General features: G+C 43.5%; 1 protein-coding gene and 1 long non-coding RNA gene across 2 annotated transcripts in view; both read left to right on the top strand.

Moving 5' to 3' along the window:
- The window catches only part of TCF7L1 (transcription factor 7 like 1), a 176,144-nt gene that overhangs the window by 64,436 nt on the left and 86,996 nt on the right, over positions 1 to 24,712 (top strand). The gene's annotated exons all lie outside the window — the stretch shown is intronic.
- LOC117062125 lies at positions 12,419 to 16,923 on the top strand. Its single transcript, XR_004428227.1, has 3 exons — positions 12,419 to 12,460; positions 15,784 to 15,970; positions 16,753 to 16,923. It is a non-coding gene; the product is annotated as an uncharacterized LOC117062125 (long non-coding RNA).

Raw genomic sequence — 24,712 nt, forward strand, 5'->3', positions numbered from 1 at the left:
GTTGAGGCTGCAGTAAGCTCTGTTTGTGACACTACACTCCAGTCTGGGTGGCAGAATGAGACCCTTTCTCAAAAATAAAAAGAAAAAAGAGAATGAGACCAGTAGTGGTCTAGATAAGTGAGCACTTTCGGATGGCTTCCCAGAAATAAGTTAAGTGATGTAAACCTCAACTTCCCAGCCCCGTAAAGAAGAAAGGTTTTTTGCGGGGGTAGGAGGAGGTAGGGAGGAGGCTCCATTTCATCAAATCTGAAGGTAGACTTGAGAGTTTATAGTTTTCCCAGACTGTGAGGCTCCACCCAGCCTTTCTGTCTCTGCCAGTGCCAGGATGCTACCTGTCCTGCCACCTGTGCTGAGCGGGTGTCCCTAATGTCCGTGATGGTTCAGGCTGGAGTAACTAGAAAAAGAACTCAATTAGGTTCCCAAGGAAGAAACTGTAATTCAATCCCTGCCCCGCTCACAATGGTGACCTCAGTATGTGTCTTAGCCATTTTGCATTTAAGATTCTCTATAAAAAAAAATTGTGGAAAAGATAATAAAATAAAATCCCAGTTCTACGGAGTTCTAACAGCCAGAAACCATGAGCCATTTAAAATTGTGTTTGTCTCATGTTTATGAGAAAGGATGAAATAACAGATATCTAAACCAACACCAGGGACTCTTTGAAAAGCTCAAATTCTAGGGCAGTGGTTCTCAACTCTGGCTGCACATTAGAATCAACTGGGGAGCTTTTGAAAAACACCAGTCCCCAAACTCCACCCCAGACCAATTAAATCATAATATCTAGGAAGGAGGTCCAAGCATCTGTATGTTTTTAAAAGCTCCCCGAGTGATTCTAGTGGGCTGCCAGAGTTGGGAGTCATTGTTGGGGTATGCCAGTTGGATATAAAGATTGAGATCTATTTCTAGAAATATTATACAAGATAATTTTTTTATTTCTCTAAGAGCTGAAAAATGTATCTTTTTTTTATTGAGATATAAGTCACATACCATGAAATTCATCTTATTAAAGTATGCAATTCAGTGGCTTTAGTATACTCACAGAGTTGCGCAACCACCACCACTCTCTAATTCCAGAAAAAAACCCTTAGCTGTTAGCAGTCACTCTCCTTTATCTCCTGGCAACCACTCTTCTACTTTCTGTCTCCATAGAGTTGCCCATTCTAGGCATCTCATCTAATGGAATCATACAACATGTGGCCTTTTATGTCTAGCTTTTTTCACGTAGCATAACGCTTTCAGGGTTCACCTGTATCGTAGCATGTATCTGTACTTCATTCCATTTTATTTCTGGATAATGTCCCATCGTGTGGATATCCCACATTTTGTTTGTCCGTTCATCCGTTGGTGGACGTTGGGGTTGTTTCCACTCTTTGGCTATTGTGGACAGTGCTGCTGTGAGCATTCGCATGCAGGTTTTTGTAAGGATGTATGGTTTCAGTTATATTGGGTATACAGTTGACCTTTAAACTATGCAGGGGTTAGGACGCCAACCCCTCCTGCAGTCGAAAATCCGTGTATAACTTATGGATCCACAAAACTGAACTACTAATAGCCTACTGTCAATTAACAACTTATTTTGTAGGCTATATGTATTATATACTGTATTCTTACAGTAAAGTAAGCTAAAGAAAAGGAAATGTTATTATGAAAACCATAAGGAAGAGAAAATACTGTATTAATACCGTAAGTTTACGTTGTCTGTCTACAAGACGAATTGTCTATCTGAAGTGACAGGCAACCACACAGCCACAGACCTCAATTTCTGGTACACATCAAGCAATTCAACTTTTTCCTGTAATGTCATCACCCTTTTCTTTCCTTGGGAGCACTTTCAGCATCACTAGTGGCACTTCATATGGGGCACATGGTATTATTCAGGGTTTACGGTATTGCACTAAACATGATGAAAACTACATGAGAACCGCAAGAGATCACTTTTTACTGGAATAAGCAGTTTACTGGAGAGATGAACTGCTCAGATAGAGATCACTAGCATCTAGCCGTTGGATACCTGTGACACGAGTTCACGGCAGTAGCAATAGGAGGTGGCTATGAAATTATTACAGTAGTGGCCAGGTGCGGTAGTTCACGCCTGTAATCCTAGTACTTTGGGAGGCCAAGGCAGGTGCATTACCTGAGGTTGGGAGTTCAAGACCAGCCTGGTCAACATGGTGACACCCTGTCTCTACTAAAAAATACAAAAAAGTAGCTGGTGCAGTGGTGCGTGCCTGTAATTCCAGCTACTCAGGAGGCTGAGGCACAAGAATTCACTTGAACCCGGGAGGCAGAGGTTGCAGTGAGCCGAGATCACAGCACTGCACTCTAGCCTGGGCTACAGAGTGAGACTTCGTCTCAAAAAAAAAAAAAAGGCAAAAACAAAAAAATTATTACAGTCGTACAGTATGTACTGTATTTAATTTTATGCAGTGATTATTTAATATTGCATCTTTGTTTACATTTCTCTTGACAATAAATGGTGCCATGTACAGTCTGTTTGTGCAAAAGTTTTGATAAATTTTAATGTTTTATAATAGATTTATGGTAGTAAATGATAAAATAGACTAGTATGTACATATATTTTATGCATTCATGACATGCCTTTTTCTTAATTTTTTCAACATTTCTAGGCTACGTAGTTTGCAAGTTTTTCCAAATTGTCACAAATCTCCAAAAAATGTTCCAATATATTTATTGAAATAAATTCACATATAAGTGGATCTGCAAAGTTCAAACCTGTGTTGTTCGAGGGTCAACTGTGTATCTAGGAGTGGAATTGCTGGGTTGCACGGTCACTTTATGTTTAATCATTTGAGGAGCTGCCAGCCTGTTTTCCAAAAGGGCTACCCCGTTTTACATTGCCACCAGCAGTGTATGAAGGTTCCGGTTTCTCTGTATCCTCATCAACACTTGGCATTATTTTCTCTCCTTTTGACCATAGCTATCCTAATGGATGTGAAGTGGTATGTCATTGTAGTTTGATTTACCTTTACCTGATGCCTTATGATGTTGGGTACCCTTTAATGTATTTATAGGCCATTGTTAAGTCTTCTCTAGATAAATGTCTATTCATGTCTTTTGACATTTTATTTATTTATTTATTTATTTATTTATTTTATTTTATTTTTTTGAGATGGAGTCTTACTCTGTCACCCAGGCTGAAATGCTGTGGTGTGATCTCTGCTCACTGTAACTTCCACCTCCCAAATTCAAGTGATTCTCCTGCTTTAGCCTCCTGAGTAGCTGGGACTACAGGCACATGCCACCACGCCCGGTTAATGTTTTGTATTTTTAGTAGAGATGGAGTTTCACCATGTTGGCCAGGCTGGTCTCTAATCCTGACCTCAAGTGATCCTCCCGCTTTGGTCCCCCAAAGTGCTGTGCTGGGATTACAGGCATGAGCCACCATGCCCGGGCTCTTTTGACCTTTTAAAATTGAGTTATTTATCTTTTTATTGTTGAGTTGCAAGAGCTCTTTCTTTATATATTCTGGGTACTAGATCCTTATTAAATACATTATTTGCAGATATTGTGTCTCATTCTGTGGGTTGTCTTTTCACTTTCTTCATAGTATTCTTTGAAGCACAAAAGTTTTTAATTTTGATGAAGTCTAATTTAGCTATACTTTCTGTTATCATTTGTGCTTTAGGTGTCATATCTAAGCAACCACTGCCTAGTCCTAGGTCATAAAAAATATGTCTTTAATTTCTTCTAAGAGATTTATAATTTCAGCTCTTAGAGGTCTTTGATCAATTTTGAGTTAATTTTTACGTACAGTGTTAGGTAGATTTTATCACCCCGAAAAGGTAGGAGTCCTGCTTCATTCTATGTGAGATAACTTGATCATACTAGAATATTGGAGCAGGCCATGGGGCTTGGGAGCTCCAGTCCCTTATTGTAATGGTGAGGCATGTTAGGTGCTGTGAGGTTCAATTGAGAGATAAACACTGACTCTAAGGGCCTATTTGAACCTAAAGTACCTCCTAACTCTTATGAAAGGTTAAAGTGTGTTCTCCATGGTTTCTATGTTCAGTCAATTTTAATAGCCTTTCTAACATTGGGAAGCTAGAACTGATTTCTGAGGTATTATGTGTATCTTAACATCAGATTAATGAACATGACAGAACATTGCATGACTCTATCACAGGTGAGCTGCCAACTCTGTCATATTTTTAAAGATCTTAATTCTTTGGTAGATAACCAAGATTAGTTGAAATGCAAGTTTGGATTATGGATACATCAGACTCAGCTAAATGGAAAATGTATACCATAGAAGAAAATAAATTCCAGCCAGGCATGGTAGCTCACGCCTGTAATTCCAGCACTTTGGGAGGCCAAGGTGGAAGGATCACTTGAGGCCAGGAGTTCAAGACCAGCCTGAGCAACATAGCAAGACCCTATCTCTACAAAAAAATTAAAAAATTAGCCAGGCATGGTGGTATGTGCCTGTAGTCACAGCTACTCAGGAGGCTGAAGTGGGAGGATCACTTGAACCCAGGAGGTCGAGGCTGCAATGAGCCATGTTCACACCACTACACTCCAGCCTGGGTGACTGAGACCCTGTCTTAAAAAAAGAAAAAAAAAAAAAAAAAAAAGAAGAAAGAAAAGGAAGGGAAGAAAGTAAGTTCTAAATAGATTAAAAAGAAGTTTAAAAAAATTAAAAGATACCTTTAAGAGTTTTGAAAACGATGTTGAAGCATCCTATAAAAGCCACTGCAAGTGATAATGATGTGATAATAGACCAAAAGAACGCAAGAGAAATCTTTTAAACAGACTCAAACTATACAGGGAGGGGCAGTTTGGAAGGGGAGTTAGATCCCTACCTCACGTCACACTCAAATATATCAACTGAATAAAAGATTTATTTCATCATTCTTTCTACATTTAATAAAGAGGTGCTTGCTAATGGAAGTAAAAAATTCAAATAGTACAAGTAAAATGAAATTCTTCCTTGACTTTCTTTTCCCCTCTCTGCCTAGCTCCACTGTACTCTCACTGCTATTTGGTGTGTGTTCTTCCTGGCTGATTTGAATATATACATACAACTACTATGTATTATTTTGTGTATTTTTTTGTTTGTTTTGTTTTGTTTTTTTTTTTTTGAGACGGAGTCTCGCTCTGTCGCCCAGGCTGGAGTACAGTGGCCGGATCTCAGCTCACTGCAAGCTCCGCCTCCCGGGTTACGCCATTCTCCTGCCTCAGCCTCCCGAGTAGCTGGGACTACAGGCGCCCGCCACCTCGCCCGGCTAGTTTTTTGTAATTTTTAGTAGAGACGGGGTTTCACCGTGTTAGCCAGGATGGTCTCGATCTCCTGACCTCGTGATCTGCCCGTCTCGGCCTCCCAAAGTGCTGGGATTACAGGCTTGAGCCACCGCGCCCGGCCTATTTTGTGTATTTTTTAACACGAAGAGGATTCTGTTATCTATTTGATAACTTGCTTTTCCCCCCACTTAATAGGGTATCTCAAGAGACCTTTCCAGATCAGTACATATGGGCTTGCCTCATTCTAATTAGCCACTGTGTTGTATTCCATAGTAGAGATGTACCTTGTAAGCATTCCCATATTGGTAGACATGTTAAGAAAAAAAGAACATACTTGAACACACCTTTGTATGCCCAAACTAGTCTTTCTCCAGCATAGATTCCTAGTAGCAGATTTACTGGGTCTGATGGTATGTGTGCATTTTATTTTATTGTATTTTTTAGAGGCAGGGTCTTAACTATGTTGCCCAGGCTGGACTTGAACTCCTGGGCTTAAGCAGACCTCCCACTTCAGCCTCCCAAGTAGTTGGAACTGTAGGCACATGTACCATGCCCAGCTAGCTTGTTAAATTTTAATAAATTCTGCCAAAATACCATCCAAAAAAAGGCTTTGTAAAATTACAGTTTTATGAATAGTATGGGATAATACCCTTGCACTTATCCGAAACATAGCTTTGTATTTTTTTGTACACACAGCTGCCTGCTAGCTGTCCCTCCAAGAGCAAATACTGTGTCTGTTCTCTTCACGCGTGTATAAAGTGATCATCGTGGTGCCTCACTCATCATTAGCTTTTACTAAAGGGTGGGTAGATGGAACATGAAAGGGTAGATGGGTGGCTGGATGGACAGATGGAATAGTTCTTTCACCAAATAGAGATGGCCCCTAACTTATGATGGTTTGACCGAACAATTTTTTGATTTTACGATAGTCCTAAAGTAAAACACATTCAGTAGAAACCGTACTTCAGTGCTGTATTCAACAGATTACATGAGATATTCAACATTATTATTAAAAAGGCTTTGTGGTAGGTGTTTTTGCCCAACTGTAGGCTAATGTAAGTATTCTGAGCACGTGTAAGGTAGGCTAGGCTAAACAATGATGTCTGGTAGGTTAGTTCTACTAAATGCATTTTTTTTTTTTTTTTTTAAAGACAGAGTCTTGCTCTGTCATCCAGGCTGGAGTGCAGTGGCGCCATCTTGGCTCACTGCAAGCTCCGTCTCCCGGGTTCACGCCATTCTTCTGCTTCAGCCTCCTGAGTAGCTGGGACTACAGGCACTCGCCACCATGTCTAGCTAATTTTTTGTATTTTTAGTAGAGATGGGGTTTCACCGTGTTAGCCAGGATGGTCTCCATCTGACTTCATGATCCGCCTGCCTTGGCATCCCAAAATGTTGGGATTACAGGTGTGAGCCACCGTGCCTGGCCTATTAAATGCATTTTTGACTTAGTATGTTTTCAACCTACAATGGGTTTATCAGGATGTACCCCATTGTAAGTGGAGAAACATCTGTACTTGAGTATGGGGTACTTTCTAGTACTGGCCTGTTGCAGTGAATCAGATGTCACCTCTCAAGTCACCTTCCGGCAGGGGAGAGAGATATATGTGTACAGCGTGTCAGGTGGGGTTGGGCACCACGAGCAAATAGAGCAAATAAAGCAGAGTAAGGCAGGTAGAGAGAAGAGGTGGGGATATTGTTGTGCATGTGTGTCAGGAAGGGCCTCATGGAGAAGGTGGTATTTGAGCAGAGACCCGAAAGAAGTGAAGGGATGAGCCATATCTAATTCATGGCTAAATTCTCACTGTTCCATGTTTTCAGAGTGAATTCTGTCCGTGTGTCTATCTTGTCTCATGGTGCAGTTTTAGTTTTTGCCACACATCTAAAGCTAAATACACCAGGTTTAGTGGAGGAGGGTCCCTGGGAGGATGGGAATGGGAGCTGCCTCTTTTTGTGGAAGGGACAATTCCAGAGTGGGAAAAAGATATTTATGGGCCACATTTTTTATATCTCCAATTTACTTTTTATTGTCTTAAGGAAGTAATAGATCTTTGAAAAATGTAATTTTTTTTTACTTCTCCTCTTCAGAGACCATATGAAATTAATAAGAACAAGATTACTTTACAAAACATTCTGGGCTTGGCAGGTTCAGCCTCATTTATATGTCATTGATTTCTTTACGTTTTTCTCTGCATCTGTTGTAGGATTTTACAGGAGTCATAGAATAATGGGGTCAAATATTTCTCTTAATCTGAAAGGCGCCACATGAAAACAGGGTGGTCTGGTTGTAAGCATTTCCTCCAAGTAGGACAGACAAATGTTACATATCCAATTCAGGTAGCAGGCAAGCTGTTACCGATTTCCAGGGAGGCCCTTAGAACAAGCTGGCCTTCGTAAGTTAGGCTAGAGAGCGAATTAGGCAGTATATCTCTAAGCAGTAGCCCAAAGAAGAAAGTGATTGCTGTCTCCAATGGAGGGATCACAAAGGTCCGTGGAGGCCTGAGTGATATGTTCACCTTCCTTTGCCTGCAACTGTGGACACAGTTATATGTGAGGCGGTGGCACTTGTCCTATTCGGGTACATGCATGAGATGGAAAGGCTTAGCTGACCGTTCTGCAGCCCTTTCCAAACTGGGTGTTTCAGTGGCAGTGCCAGTACTTGCTGGGAATCCTGCTGCTTTTCCTGTGGGCTGCCCATTGCTTATGCTCTGAAAAGGCAGTTGGAAACTTCAGTGTCCTAAGGAGCATCTTGGGTGAGAAGAGAGATTGGGAAACTACACAGAAGATGCTCAGGAACTTCAAACCTGGAAAATGTCAGGGCGGTAATTCTCAGAGTGTGGTCCACAGACTCCTGATTCAGAATCATCACAGGTGCTTGTCGAAATGCGGACTCCTGGGCCCATTCCAAGGCACAGAAGGTGCAGCATTGGAATTGAGGGGCTGTCTCCCAGGGCTGACACGCACATACACGCAGGCAATGGGGAGCGACATCTTTGCATAGAAACCCACTGAGGCAGCTGTTGCATTTCCTGATTAAGAGGTGATTTATTTTCTCTAAAAATGTGTCCTATCACCCCTTCCCAGGGAGTCTAATTTAGCAGATCTGGGGTGGTTCCCGACAGGGAAATCAGATAGAATATTAATGAATTAGGAAACTGTTTTCATTTTTTAGCAGGGAGATCTATTTGAGACATGGGTGTTTCTTGGTAAAATATAAGGTAATTGGATCTCCATATTCTTAGAATCCTGGCAAAGAGAAGGATTCAGAAGGGCCCCACCTAGGTTGTGCCCATGGGGAACTGGATATAGTCTTCACAGGTCAGTGTTGATTCAGCAGTATTTCTTGAGCCCCAGCTCTGGGTGAGGCCCCATGGGGAACACTTCCAGCCATGCTACCATTAACTGGCTCCTTGTAGTAACCCAGCTGTGCCTTTCCCCTTGCCTGCTCTGAGAGGCCTCGTTTCTGCCTGGCCCCTTTCCCACACTCATGGGCATCCTCATCTCCATTCTACCTTCTGCCCTGCTGAGGAGGCTGAGGGCCCAGCACAGTTATGGCCCCTGGCTGGAGCTCTGTAGTTTCTCCCCTTGGCAGGCATCTCCACTAGTGCCGTGGGGTTGGTGCTAGGTAGACAAGTGTGAAGGGCTAGGAGAGGGGGACAGAGGTTTTGCATTGGCACAGTAGCCAAGACGACAAAGGTTGGAAAAGAAAAGGTAAAACTATCACAGTTTGCAGATGTCTTTTTTTTTTTTTTTTTTTTGAGACGGAGTCTTGCTCTGTCGCCCAGGCTGGAGTGCAGTGGCCGGATCTCAGCTCACTGCAAGCTCCGCCTCCCGGGTTTATGCCATTCTCCTGCCTCAGCCTCCTGAGTAGCTGGGACTACAGGCGCCCGCCACCTCGCCCGGCTAGTTTTTTTTGTATTTTTAGTAGAGACGAGGTTTCACCGTGTTAGCCAGGATGGTCTCGATCTCCTGACCTCGTGATCCGCCCGTCTCGGCCTCCCAAAGTGCTGGGATTGCAGATGTCTACCTGGAAAACCCAAGAGAGTCAAGTGAAAACCCATCATAGCCAAGACTCGTCCATGGGGGAGGAAGAGGTTTCACCAGGCCGTTGAAGGAATTTTCAGACGACAGTGTGGAGGGAGGGCTGGGTTCATCCAGGTTGTTCCCAGCCCTTTGTCCTTGTCTATTAGGGCCTCTTTCTTCCATGGGGAGTGGCAAAGGAGTGGCGACTTAGTATTCTAAATAATAACATGGCCATTTCCAGAGTATTTGCCATGTGCCTGGCATCATTCTAAACATGTATATCAACTAGTTTAATCCTCACAACAGCCCTGTGAGGTGGCGATTTCGGTCAGCATCACCTCATTACCTCCACCTACAGGGAGGGAAAATGAAGTGTGGAGAATCGAGGCAACCTGCCCAAGGCTCACATAGCTAACAGGTGGCAGAGCCCAGGAACCTGCACGAGGCACCACCCACACTGCACTGCCTCCTGTCACACAGCAGGATGGGTCTGTCTCCCAGAGGCCCCTTGACTTCTGCACTCATAAAACAGGCCACACAGTGGGGATTCAGTACGCATTGTTGAATAGCTTTCATCTCTAGGGCGGTTTTCTGTCTTCAAGGCAAACAGTGGCCTGAGAGCTCTGAGAATTTAGGTATCCAGGGATCCAAGTGCTTTCTTATGTACTGAGAGATAGGCATGTCTCTGGTGAGATCCTGCCAAACATAAACTCCTCCTTATTAATAAATTGAGGAATTGTCTGGAACCACCAACATGGAGACTACAATATTTACATCAGTTCTCTGAGCTGAAAGGTGTGTGCACAGCACTGCCCCTGATGTCTGTGACTTTCAGTCAGAGACTTAACCTCTCTGATCTTCAGATCTTCACTGGTTTAAAAAGAAAGAGCTGGGTCAGTATTGCCAACCTCAACAGGTCATTGTGAGGATTAAATGAGACAACACATGGGAAGGGTCTCATCCAGTGCTGGCTCGTGGTGGGGTCTCCATGAAGGTAAGTCTCTCCCTGTGCCTCCCAGGAGGGCCAACAGCTATGTGGGATTTCACAAAACATTGATGCATTATAGGACCTGCTCCCTGCCCTCACCTAGCTTATAATTTAGGCAAGAAGAGTTTCTGAAACCACAGACATAGAAATCATAATTCCAGGCCACAGCAGGGGAGACCCCACATGGCAGTGCCTGGTCTGGTCTTTCAAGCAGGCATGACCTGTGCCCACGGGCCCAAATCCCTTGTAGCTGTGATTTGGGGCAGGAACAGTGATTTTACAAAGTTAAAAAAAAAAGTCATGTAAAAATCCAGACTTTCAGCCAGGCATGGTAGCTCATGCCTGTAATCCCAGCATTTTGGGAGGCTGAGGTGGGTGGGTCACCTGAGGTCAGGAGTTCAAGACCAGCCTGGCCAACATGATGAACCCCTGTGTCTAGTAAAAATACAAAAATCAGCTGGGTGTGGTGGCATGCGCCTGTAATCTCAGCAACTTGGGATGCTGAGGCGGGACAATCGCTTGAACCCAGGAGGCAGACGTTGCAGTGAGTTTAGATCACGCCATTGCACTCTAGCCTGGGCGACAGAGCAAGACTTCATCTTAAAAAAAAAAAAAAAAATCCAGACTTCTAGCTTGTCTCGAAAAATCAGGAGGTATGGCAAGAATGGGCTCAAATTCCTGCATGGTAACAGTCAGCAGCCCCCACATGGGCTGTGGCCACCCCTCCTGCAGAGCTCTGTGGTGTGTCTGGGCTAAGAGTGGGGCTGGGTTCAAACCCTGGACCCACCACTTACCAGGTGGCATGACCTCAAGCAAGTTACCTGACCTCTTCTGTGCGTCTGGGCAGCGGCGGTACCTATGTCCTGATCTTGTTGTGGGGATTTGCTGAGCTTCGGTCTGTGTAAAAGGCCAGAAGCACCTGATAATTATTATTGTGGCTGCTGTTATTATCTTGACTCCTCTCTGCCCAACCCTGGGAAGCATTCATGTGCTTGCTCTGTGGGTTGGAAGAAGGAAAGCTCATCGCAGCCTGGGGATTGATGGATTTTTTAGAGGAGCTGTCTTTTGAATTGGGCCTGAACTGCCTGAGGGAAGAGCCATGCTAGGCAGGGGGACAGCAAAAGTAAAAGCGCAGAGGTGGAAGGTGTGCACCGTGTCAAGTGGCTGTCAGCAGAGTCCTTTTATGACTGTTAAGGGGTTTTCTTTTGTTTCTGTGTGAGTTGCAGATGGGTTTGGGCCTTGGTGCACGTCAGTGTCTTGGACCCCTGAGGAAGGATGTCATCACCCCCAGGTTGGGCATGCACAGTCTTCTTCAGGACAGCGAGATTAACCCTCTGAGCAGGCTGTGGGCAGGGTCATTGTGGGGTCCAAACAGAGACATGGGGAGGGTCAGAGGACCCTTCTGTGTCATTACAGGAGTGGGAAGTGGAATGGCCCTAAGATGTCTCCTGGGACTCGACCATGACAAAACCTTGTCCCTCGGCAGAAGAGAATCTAGAAAATCTATCTGGCGGAGTCCTGGAAGTGGGTGAGGTGTGGGGTGGGGTAAGAAGGGGTTGTGCAAGACTGGAGTAGTGACCCAAGGGAGGCCCAGAAGACGCCTTGAAGGGGAGCACAAAGACGGGGAGGAGAAGCCTCCAGTTTCCCTGTGGCTGGAGCAGGGGAGGGTTTGGGGGCCAGGTGCATGAATGGACCTCACCTCCTTTTTGGGTGGGAGCAGCCATGAGAAGGGACTGTATTAAACTTCGAAATGCGGAACTCTAGAGTAGCCTGTGTCTATGCTGATTTTAAGTTCTGAATTTTCTGGTGGTCCTTATTATATGAGACATATTCCCCACAAATCAGTAATATCCTATAATTCTATAGTTTCCACATCCCAGTGACACCTCTCTGATTGTCTCACACTTAGAAGTAATACCCAAAAATAGCCTTTGAGGAGTCCCATGCCCTGGGGTTTTATTGGAAGGTAAGGTCACTGTATTTATGTATCAGCCACAAATACTTGAATGAGAATGAAAATTCCTAAGGATTTGCCATTTCCGGCTGATGGCACTAGATCCCTTGGAAATGTCCCGTGTCATAATATGCCAACACATTTAGAATTTTCAACAGTCATGGAAACAAACAGGTGCTTGGGGCAGCTAAAAATAACCACCCTGGGAAGTGAAACTGGGGCAGTGCCAAGGAGCTAAGGTGGGCAGTACTGCGCTTTCGGGAGAGGTCAAGACTGTGGAGAGAAGGCCAAGAAAAGAAAATTCTGCCCATGACCCTCCTCCCAGCACCCAGGAGTGTGTTTTCTTTTCTCAGAATCTCTCTGATGTGCTAGCTCTTTTTGTGTCATCTCGACTGAAATATCTCACAGCTCCAACCCACTGTCCCCATATCTTGCATAGCTTTCTGTCCAGATTTCTGAATTAAAGACTGGATCCAGAGAGTGTCCCACTGTGCATGGATGGCGGGCTTCCTCCCACCCCAGTGAGATGCTCCTGCTGCCATTCTCACCCCGGAACACCCCGACTTAGCCACCAAGGACCTCCGGGGTGGTGAGAGGCGTGAGGGATGATCGGGGAGTGCTGTGCTCAGCAGCCTGAACTGTGTCAGGGAGCCCAGGCATTCCAGCCCGTGTCATCCTCCCCCTCCCGTGAAGAGCCATAGCCACATCCTCCATGCCCTGCTGCACTTCCTGAGGAGTGAAAGATGGTGGCTGTCAGCATGTCAAGGATGACGGGTGGCAAGAGGGGTAAACACAGCTTGTTACTACCAGATTCGATTACCGGGTGATGCTCGAAGACAAATGGCCTGGGGCCTCTCTGCCCCTTGAGGGCAGGGGCAGTCTTAGTCACCAGAAGCAGGGTCCCGTGAGGAGGCGTTAGGGATGTTGTGGAATCATCTCCCAAAGCCAGTGCCAGTTGATAGAACTAGTTGTGTTATCTCGAGTTTTCATTGTTGGTAGTTTTGAATTGGGAGCCGTGATTTGACCCTGAGAATAACCAAAACTGTACAAAAGACATGTATATTCAAAACAAGACACAATAAGGCTCAAAAACAAAACTGTCTATGGTGATAAAGGTTAGAGTAGGAGTTACCTTGGGGGCAGAGGAATGTTGGCTGGGACAGTATATGCAAGAACCTTCTAGAATGGTTCTAGAATGTTCTGTATCTTGATCTGATGGTGGTGACACAAGTTTATACAGATGTATTAATTGAGCTGTACATTTAAGATGTGGGGAATCGCTCTGAACCTATTCTAGTAGCGGGGGCTCCCCGAGTTTTAAAAAAGATGTGTACATTTTACTGTATATATGCTATATCTCAGTGAATAAGTAACAATAAAGAAAAAATATGCATAGAGGTGGACTGTGAACAGAGACACCTTGGCAGCATTTGAATAACTTAGCTTTTACCCTATTTGGAGTTTGCTGTCCCCTGGTCCTAGGTGCTAAAAACCTGATTTGGTTCAGTCCAGACATTTAAAACACCAGCCAGCGATGGAGAGTAAAATAATGGCAAGTCTCTTCCTAGTTTGACCATCAAGAGAGTAATTTGGAAACTCCAGCCCTGTGCCCTGAAACCAGAGTCTGTCCATCCCTCTACAATTAGATGAGCTTCCTGGGGCATCAAGGTCAAGCAGATCCAGCTCTGAATTGCTGTTCTGCCACTTTAACACCAGGATCTTCTAAAAAACAGTTGCCCTCTCTCAGGTTCCGTTTCTTTGTGAATTGGGTGAACTCTTGAGTGTTCTTTAGCAAAGGAGTACCTGTAACGTGCTCCACCCAGTGGTGAGTCTGTAGCAAGTGATCAATAAATGCTAAAGATGCTGATTGTCATTGTCGCCACTATCACGAAATTGTGCAGCGTTCCAGGGAACTCCAGGGAGCCACATACCCTCGCCAGTGATGTACCTCTACAATGGCTTCAACAAACAGTTCCCACACGATGCAACTTTTCCTACAGTTGGGCGGGCTCCAGGGTGCAGAGGCCCCCTCTGGCTTGGTAGAATGGCTTGGCTGGAGCCTTTGCTGGTTCTCAGAGCGGGAGCATGGTCGAGTTGGCCAACAGTGTACCCACGTTGAAGCAGCTGTGCCGAACATCTGGCTCTGATTATCTGGCTGGGAATGGCCGGGGGTGGGAGCACTGTGATTTATAGATTGCTCCTTTGGCTGTAAATCCCATCTGTAATTGTGACTTCTCTGTCCCTAATTGTTTGCAGAGAAGAGCGGAGCTCAATGGCTTACAATCCCTGGCAGGGCCCAAGGCTGCTGAGGGGGAGGGATGGTGGTGGTGGTGAGGTTTGTTGCTAGGACACGGCTGTCTTTGTTTTGGTCCCTGCTCAGCAGTGTTTTTAAGGCCCTGTATACATTTCTCTGTATTGTTAATGTAATTTGTTCAGGCAGTGAACAGCCAAGTTCAGCCGAAGGAATCCGATACTCATAACAGAAACACCAGAGGCCAGGGTTTTGTGGTCAAATTAGGGTTTTGAGGCCTCTGAAGAGAATGAAATGTTGGCGCTGGGCGGGGGGACAATCTCCCTTTCTCTTCTTGTGCTGATGCTGGCCTGGGTTCAGCTTCCTTGAGGAGCTTGGCTTTGGGGCACCAAGTCCACTGCATTCAGGGCTGTGTTAGGTGGGGAGCCCGGCTGCCCTTCTCCGAGAAAGGGAATGCAGATTTTATTCAAAAGGGAAGAAAGAGCGCTAACAAAGTATGAGCAAGTTTGGGCCCTGCCTGCCCAGCCTTTCCTTCCCCTGGCTCTGGGCAGCATTTCCCCCCTCCCCCACCCTGCATCACTTGACTGGTGAGGAAATAATAGCTGGGCTCTGTTGAGAAGGTATGTGACTGTGCAAAATGCAATTTGCCCGTTTCCGCTGCCCATGAAGACCCGACAGCCCACTTGCCATCTGGGAACCTCGCGCCCTGCTGTGCTTGGAGTTTTCGGAAACGATGGATTCCAAACAACTTCCAGTGAGCGGTTGGTGATATTAAGTTAACTCAGTTCATCTTACCCTTTTTATTTTGCCTCAGAAAGTAAAATAAGATAGAAACAAACATACCAGCCCACAAACATTTCCATGCTTCCTTTTGCTTCTAGAATGCGTATGTTGGGAAATTAATCAGACCAACGTTAGCCCCTTCCTCCCAGCCCTGGAAGAATGCCTGGTGTGCATGCATCCCTCTCTCCAGTTAGCAATTACCAAACACCTTCTGTGGTTACCAAGGAGAGCATGAAAGGGTCCCAGCCCTCCAGGGCTTACAATGTAAGAGAACAAACAGGAACATGAGTCTTTACAATACCTGCGATGAGTGCCAACAAAGTGGAATAAAATGTCACCTGCAATACCTGAGAAAGGGGCTACTCAAGCTTGGAGAAGGAGGCAGAGGGTTTGGGGAGATGTTTGATCTGAGCCTTGCAGGAGAGAGTCCAAGCATGGGTTCTAGTACTACCTGGATGCAAGCCTTCCTCTCCCTGTGTCCCAGCAAGGAAGAGTTGCCTTCTTAATGACCCCATTCGTTGTCCCCAGAATGTGGTGATTTACCAGAAGTCTTCGGAGGCAAGCCATCTCCAATTCAGAAGGGGAATCCCATGTGTGTGTTGAATATGAGGCATTGTTTGAGACACCTCCAGCCCTCACCACATTGGCAAACTAAGAGTGTCAACTTGAAACAAGTGTATACATTATGGCCATTTTCACTCTACAACAAATGTTTGTAAGTTCACCTAAGCCTGTGAACTTCCTAACTTTGATATTTACAAATACGAGGTAGGTAAGATTGAAGCAAACCTGGCAAGTTATACTGACTTGCAGCTGAAGCACTCTGAGAAACAGAACAATTTGTTCACAGAAGAAGGAAATCAAGGTGTTCTACACTCTTAATTTCCAAGGTCTTTGTTTAAAGTGAATGAGTTCAAAAGAGGGAAGACACATTCTGCTCATGTTTGATGTCACTCACTACTCATGTCACAGTATTGGAGTGTCACAGCCCGTGTCCCAGCTTCTTCCCATGGGCACCGTGCTCTTAAGCCGTACAGACTCGGATGTTCCACTGCTGACCAGTATCCTCACCAGTGATCCCAAGATGCTGTTGAGGCACTTTTCTTTTTGAGAGTTTACTGACACCCTACCTGCCACTGAGTAGCATGTTCCTTGCCCATGATTCCCTACTGTACTCCCTCCCCCAATACCCTGTACAGGCCAAGTATCCCTTATCCAAAATGCTTGGGGCCTGAAGTGTTTTGCAGTTTTGAAACTCTTATTGGATTTGGGAATGTTTGCATTATACTGACCAACTGAGCATCTGTAACTGGAAAATCTGACATGCCCCAGTCAGCATCTCGTTTGAGTGTCATGTTAGTACTCAAGAAGTTTCAGATTTCGGAGCGTTTAGGAGTTTGGATTTTGGGGTTAGGGATGCTCAGCTTGTACTAGCACTAAATTAGGTCTAACCAGTTTTTATCAAAATAATTTTTTTCTTGTTTTTTTCTTCATGAGACCATGGAATTCCTTGGGATCAAAAATTATGTCCTCTTCTCCCGTGCCTAGAAGAATGCCCAAGAGGTGTTCACTATGTATTTATAGGGTGAAATTTTCTTATATATGTCTTATATCTCTTAAGAAATTGGTTTTCCAGACAATAAATGCTCCCTTTTCAAAGCACTATAATTAACTCTAGCTGTTTGTGATTAAAAATGTTCTCAAATGCATCCCACACTTTTCTAACTTAATTTATTTTATTTATCTATCATTATTATTATTATTATTGTTATTATTAAGACAAGATCTTGCTCTGTCACCCAGGCTGGAGTGCAGTGGCATGATCTTGGCTCACTGCAATTCCGCCTCCTGGGCTCAAGCAATCCTTCTGCCTCAGCCTCCCAAATAACTGGAACTATAGGCACATGCCACCACACCTGGCTAATGTTTGTATGTTTTGAAGAGATGGGGTTTCACCACATTGCCCAGGTTGGTCTTGAACTCCTGGGTTGAAGGGATTTGCCCTCCTTGGCCTCCCAAAGTTCTGGGATTACAGACATGAGCTACCACGCCCAACCTTATCTGACTTCTAGTGGTTCCGAACATCTGTATTAAAATCATGAACTAGGAAATATTTAGTTAAAATGTCTTTTTATTCCAATGGTGGGGGAAAAAAAACTGGTGATAGTGTTCTCTCCTAAAGCTTTTGCATTTTTACCTCTAGGAGAGGTCCTTGGATATTTACCCAGGCTTTTCCTGACTTGATAGAAGAACTGCTTGGTTATTGGATGGTGCAGTCATCTGCAGATTAGGTGGCAGCTGACCATCTAGGCAGGGGAAAATATGAGAAGTAATAAAATAAAAGGATACCCTGTGATGGACGGTCATAACGGTGACATAAGATGTTCAGAGCCAGGAGCAGTGGCTCACACCTGTAATCCCAACACTTTGGGATGCCGAAGCGGGAGGATCACTTGAGGCCAGGAGTTCAAGACCAGTCAGGTCAACACAGCCAGACCCTGTCTCTACAAAAAATAAAATAAAATAGGCATACAACTGTAGTCCCAGCTACTTGGGAGGCTGAGGTGAGAGGATGGCTTGAGCCCAAAAGTTAGAGGCTACAGTGAGCCATGATTGTGCCCCTGCACTCCAGCTTGGGCAACAGAGTGAAACCCCATCTCAAAAAATAATTTTTTTTTTTTTTCCCAGAAAAGGCTGTTGTATGCTTTCCATTGAAAGAAAGAAGCAGGATCAGAGAAATGCAGACTAAAACAATGAGATGGCAAAAGTTAAAGTCTAAGAATACTGGTGTTGGCGAAGATGTTTGTTAATAAATGACACATTTGCGTATTATGTTGAAGAATGATTTGGCAATATCTAGTAAAATCAAAGATGCACATATCTTATGACCCAGCAAATCTACTACACATGAGCACAAGGGACATGAACAAGAATATTCCTTGCTGCAACGTTTACAGTAGCATAAACTAGAAACAACATATGTGGCCATCTATGTATTAAATAAATAAATATAGTCATATAGTAGAATATAATGAATTAACTCAGGTCTACATGTATTAACATGAATAAATTCCAAAACACTCATTAGAAAAAGTAAGTGGCTAGGCTGGGCACAGTTGCTCACACTATAATCCCAGCACTTTGGAAGGCCAAGGCAGTGGGATCACTTGAACCCAGGAGTTCCCCAAGACCAGCATAGGCAGCATAGTGAGACCTCATCTCTTTGAAAAGAAAGAAAGAAACAATAAGGGGCTGAAAGATACCTAAAATGTAGTGCCATGTATAAGAATGTTTGTAACTCCCAAGAGAATGATAACTGCATTTTGTTATACAGGAGAATGCCCTGGTGTTTAGGAGATGGGGGCTGAGGTATTTGAGGGTAAGGTGTTACAGTGTTGACAAATGACTTTCAAATGGTTCTGACAAATAAAAATGTGTGTGTGTGAATACATACATAGGGGAGGGAGGTAAGCAAAGACAGTGCGTGAACATGTTAATGATGATTAATCTGGATGAAGGACAGATGGGTGTTTATTGTGCTTTTCCTATAACTTTCCTTTAAAATAGGGTTTTTCAAAATAAAAAATTGAAGACGCTCATTGAGCCCATAAATTGTGGATAATACATGTGTACTGAAATATATTTAATGAAAAACATGCAGAGGTATGACAAGCAGTACCTTTAGGACAACAGTTACTTCTGGGAGGGCAGATAAATGAATGACAGATTGGATACTTAAGCTGTTTCAGTAACACTTTATTCTTTAAGAAAAAAAAAGACGTGGGGAACTCTGAGATTAATATGGCAAAATGGTAAACTTTCAATCTGAGGTCCATTAGTGTCTCTACTTACTTTCTCTATTTTAAAATATGTATATATATATTATATATATATATATATTTTTTTTTTTTTTTTGAGACGGAGTCTCACTGTCACCCAGGCTGGAGTACAGTGGCACAATCTCAGCTTACTGCAACCTCCACCTCCCAGGTTCAAGCGATTCTCCTGCCTCAGCCTCCCAAGTAGCTTGGACTACAGGCATGTGCATCCATGCCCGGCTAATTTTTGTATTTTTGGTAGAGACAGGGTTTCACCATGTTGGCCAGGATAGTCTCGATCTCTTGACCTCATGATCTGCCTGCCTCTGCCTCCCAAAGTACTGGGATTACAGGCATGAGCCACTGCGCCCAGCCTATAGTTTTATAACTAGATGATAGTTTATTCCATAACTAAAAATAACATTTTAAAAACTTCAGAAAAGTGGGAATAAATAATTTAGTTTTCATTTTAAAATTAAGGCTTATTTTGAAAGTTATTATGATGCTTAAAAGAGAGAGAAGATATATTTTGTAGCTCTATCCACTGGAAAAGGTTAGAAACAATGATTATCTCAATAGCACTGACCAGCTCCAGTGCTCAGATTATATTCTCCAAATGCCATTTCCCAGTTAAAATAAAACCAGGCTCCTGATAGAAGGAGCTGATTTGATGTATCAGCCTAGATGTATTAACCTAGAATATATTGTTATACAAGAAAGCATGAAAACTATTGAAGACCATTAGAGACCCAAGTCTACTGTTACGGACTCAGGTATTAGGACTGCTAGATCAGAAGGACTCAGCAGCCAACCTGAATAAGATGGAAAAAATGAAATAATTAGATCATCAAGAATATATTGTTTTTATTAAAATCCTTAAGTTCACAATGACACCAAAAAACACAACCAAATAAACAACAACACTGGTCTCCTTTGGAGGACAACAGGGAGCTAAGTCATTATTTTCAATGTGTTAATAGAGAGACAGAATCACGCATTTATCCTGCCTGTGCTGTGTGCTGTTTGCCACCGGGCCACTAGTTGAGGAAAGTTTTTCTTACAGAAATATTTCAGCTAATAAATGAAGAAGAAATAGTCTTATTCCCTGTCTTAGTTCATTTTGTATTGCTGTAACAGCACACCACAAACTGGGTAATTTATAAAGGAAAGATATTTACTTGGCTCACAGTTAAGGAGGCTGGGAAGTCCAAGGGCATAGTGCCGGCCTCTGCTCAGCATCTGGCAAGGGCCTTCTTGCTGCGTCGTCCTATAGCAGAAAGGCAAGAGTTTACACATGTGTGTGCACAAGATGGCAGGATGGAGGATGGGGGGCAAACTCATACTTTTATCAGGAACCCCCACAGTAAGGACATTAATACATTTATGAGGGCACAGCCCTCATAACCTAATCACCTCTTAAAGTTTCCACTTCTCAACACTGTTGCATTATGGATTAAGTTTGCAAAACATGAACTTTGGGGGACATATTCAAACCATGGCATTCCCTCTCCCCTAAATAAAGTAAAATAACATTGAACCCGAATTTGATCAAGCCTCTAGATCTAATTTTTAGTTTACCAGAAATACAATTCAGAAGAACATGTTAGACTGACACCATGAGGATATGATTAGCAAAATCCAGACTTAAAAAAAAAAAAAGAAAAAACACTACAGGAACAATAATAACTTGATTTCCTCCACGAATAGTACAGGGGCGTGGGCAGGGTGGAAATAGGGAAAGAGAAAGACTCCTAAAGATTAAAAGGCTAAAAAAGACTAAAAGTGGCCAGATGCAGTGGCTCACGCCTATAATCCCAGCAATTTTGGAGGCCAAGGAGGGTGGATCACCTGAGATCAGGAGTTCGAGACCAGCCTGACCAACATGGTAAAACCTTGTCTCTACTAAAAATACAAAATTAACCAGGCATGGTGGCACATGCCTGTAATCCCAGCTACTCGGGAGGCTGAGGCAGGAGAATCAGTTGAAACCAGAAGGTGGAGGTTGCAGTGAGCCGAGATCGGCCATTGCACTCTAGCCTGGGCAACAAGAGTGAGACTGTCTCAAAAAAAAAAAAAAAAAAAAAAAGACTAAAAGCATGGTGGCTCATGCCTGAATCCCAGCATTTTGGGAGGCCATGGTGTGGATTGCTTGAGCTCAGGAGTTCAAGGCCAGCCTGGGCAACATGGTGAAACCCCACTATGGTCTCCACCAAAAATACAAAACATTAGCCCGTGACAGTGGTATGCACCTGTCATTCCCAGCTACTTGGGAGGCTTACTTGTGAGGATTTCTTGAGACAGGGAGGCAGAGGCTGCAGTGAGCCTAGATTGCAGTGCTGCAGTCCAGCCTGGGTGACAGAATGAGACCCCATCTCAAAAAAAAAAAAAAAAAAGATTAAAGGCTTTAAAAAAGAATAAAAGACATAAATTGACCAATGGCAAATGTATGGACCATGCATCGGATCCTGATTGAAATAAACCATAGGGAAAAATTATTTGTAAGTCATAATATTAGAAAATTATTGTTAACCCTTAAAAACATTTTTTAGGATTTTAAAAAATTTCCTGCTTTCTAGAGATAACACATAGGAATATTTACCAATGAAGTGATAGGCTATCTGGGCTGTGTTTCAAAATAGTCTTGGGCTTACGGGTGGATGAGCAAGGAGTGGGTGGGGGATAGATGAATGGAGATGGGCCATGAGCTAGTAACTGCGGAACCTGGTGGTGGCTTAACCAGATTCATTATATTGTTCTCTCTACTTTCGTGTACATTGGAAATTTTCCAAAAAGGTTTGTTTTTGAGGTGGAATCTCACTCAGTCACCTAGGGTAGAGTGCAGTGGTACAGTCATAGCTCACTGTAGCCTCAAACTCCTGGGCCAAAGCAATCTTCCCAACTCAGCCTCCTGAGTAGCTGGGACTATAGGTGTGTGCCATCATGCCCTGCTAATTTTTCCAAATTTTTTGTAGAGACAGGGTTTTGAACTCCTCGCCTCAAGCGATCCTCTTGCCTTAGCCTCCCAAAGTGCTGGGATTGCAAGCATGAGCCACCATGCCTGGCCACAAAATAAAAGGTTTTAAATATTTCATTTTTATTCACCTGTCAGAATCCCAGGTAGAAGTTAGAGTGGTGGATGGTTGAGTGTCTGAGCAGGACCCCACAGCCAAGCGGGGTTAGAGGGAGGGGCCGGCAAGGGTAGGGAATAAGTCCTGATCAGGTGAGCTGTTGGAGGTGGATGTATGGGGTGTCTGCTTCCCCAGGTAGGGCTGGATAGATACTGGTGTGCTGAGAATGAGAAGGGGAATGAAGAAAGATGCAAAATCCAGCAAGAAGTACCCAAAAGCAACCACCCACAGCAAAAAAATGGGAGAATGAGCGATTTAACCCCACAAGGCATACACTTTCTAAGACTTTACAAATAAGAACACCTTTAGTCCCTACAGCAACCCTCTCATGAGGTACGTGCTGTTCTTTGTCCCTATTTTACCTTATTTTTTCTTTTTTTATTATACTTTAAGTTCTAGGGTACATGTGCACAACGTGCAGGTTTGTTTCATAAGTATACATGTGCCATGTTGGTTTGCTGCACCCATCAACTCGTCATTTACATTAGGTATTTCTCCTAACACTATCTCTCCCCCAGCCCCCACCCCCCAACAGGCCCCAGTGTGTGATGTTCCCCTCCCTGTGTCCATGCGTTCTTATTGTTCAACTCCCACCTATGAGTGAGGACATGCGGTGTATGGTTTTCTGTCCTTGTGATAGTTTGCTGAGAATGATGGTTTCCAGCTTCATCCATGTCGCTGCAAAGGACATGAACTCATCCTTTTTTATGACTGCATAGTGTTCCATGGTGTATATGTACCACATTTTCTTTATCCAGTCAATTATTGATGGACATTTGGGTTGGTTCCAAGTCTTTGCTATTGTGAATAGTGCTGCAGTAAACATACATGGGCATGTGTCTTTATAGTAGCATGATTTATACTCCTTTGAGTATATGCCTAGTAATGGGATGTCTGGGTCAAATGGTATTTCTAGGTCTAGATCCTTGAGGAATCGCCACATTGTCTTTCACAATGGTTGAACTAGTTTACAGTCCCACCAACAGTGTAAAAGTGTTCCTATTTCTCCACATCCTCTCTAGCACCTGTTGTTTCCTGACTTTGTAATGATCGCCATTCTAACTGGTGTGAAATGGTATCTCATTGTGGTTTTGATTTGCATTTCTCTGATGGCCAGTGATGATGAGCATTTTTTCATGTGTCTGTTGGCTGCATAAATGTCTTCTTTTGAGAAGTGTCTGTTCATATCCTTTGCCTACTTTTTGATGGGGTTATTTGTTTTTTTCTTGTAAATTTGTTTAAGTTCTTTGTAGATTCTGGATATTAGTCCTTTGTCAGATGGATAGATTGCAAAAATTTTCTCCTATTCTGTAGGTTGCCTGTTCACTCTGATGATAGTTTCTTTTGCTGTGCAGAAGCTCTTTAATTAGATCCCATTTGTCTATTTTGGCTTTTGTTGCCATTGCTTTTGGTGTTTTAGTCATGAAGTCTTTGCCCATGCCTATGTCCTGAATGGTATTGCCTGGGTTTTCTTCTAGGGTTTTTATGGTTTTAGGTCTTACATTTAAGTCTTTAATCCATCTTGAGTTAATTTTTGTGTAAGGTATAAGGAAAGGATCCGGTTTTAGCTTTCTACATATGGCTAGCCAGTTTTCCCAGCACCATTTATTAAATAGGGAATCCTTTCCCCATTGCTTGTTTTTGTCACGTTTGTCAAAGATCAGATGGTTGTAGATGTGCGGTGTTATTTCTGAGGGCTCTATTCTGTTCCATTGGCCTATATATCTGTTTTGGTACCAGTCCCATGCTGTTTTGGTTACTGTAGACTTGTAGTATAGTTTGAAGTCAGGTAGTGTGATACCTCCAGCTTTGTTCTTTTTGCTTAGGATTTTCTTGCCTATGCAGGCTCTTTTTTGGTTCCATATCAAATTTAAAGTAGTTTTTTCCACCTCTGTGAAGCAAGTCATTGGTAGCTTGATGGGGATGGCATTGAATCTATAAATTACCTTGGGCAGTATGGCCATTTTCACGATATTGATTCTTCCTACCCATGGGCATGGAATGTTCTTCCATTTGTTTGTGTCCTCTTTTATTTCATTGAGCAGTGGTTTGTAGTTCTCCTTGAAGAGGCACTTCACATCCCTTATAAGTTGGATTCCTAGGTATTTTACGCTCTTTGAAGCAATTGTGAATGGGAGTTCCCTCATGATTTGGCTCTCTGTTTATCTGTTATTGGCGTATAGGAATGCTTGTGATCTTTGCACACTGATTTTGTATCCTGAGACGTTGCTGAAGTTGCTTACTAGCTTAAGGAGATTTAGGGCTGAGACAATGGGGTTTTCTAAATATACAATCATGTCATCTGCAAACACAGACAATTTGACTTCCTCTTTTCCTAATTGAATACCCTTTATTCCTTTCTCTTGCCTGATTGCCCTGGCCAGAACTTCCAATACTATGTTGAATAGAAGTAGTGAGAGAGGGCATCCCTGTCTTGTGCCGGTTTTCAAAGGGAATGCTTCTAGTTTTTGCTCATTCAGTATGATATTGGCTGTGGGTCTGTCATAAATA

This window comes from Trachypithecus francoisi, unplaced genomic scaffold, assembly GCF_009764315.1.
Source record: "Trachypithecus francoisi isolate TF-2019V2 unplaced genomic scaffold, Tfra_2.0 Lachesis_group17, whole genome shotgun sequence".
In the NCBI taxonomy this organism is placed as follows: Eukaryota; Metazoa; Chordata; class Mammalia; order Primates; family Cercopithecidae; genus Trachypithecus; species Trachypithecus francoisi.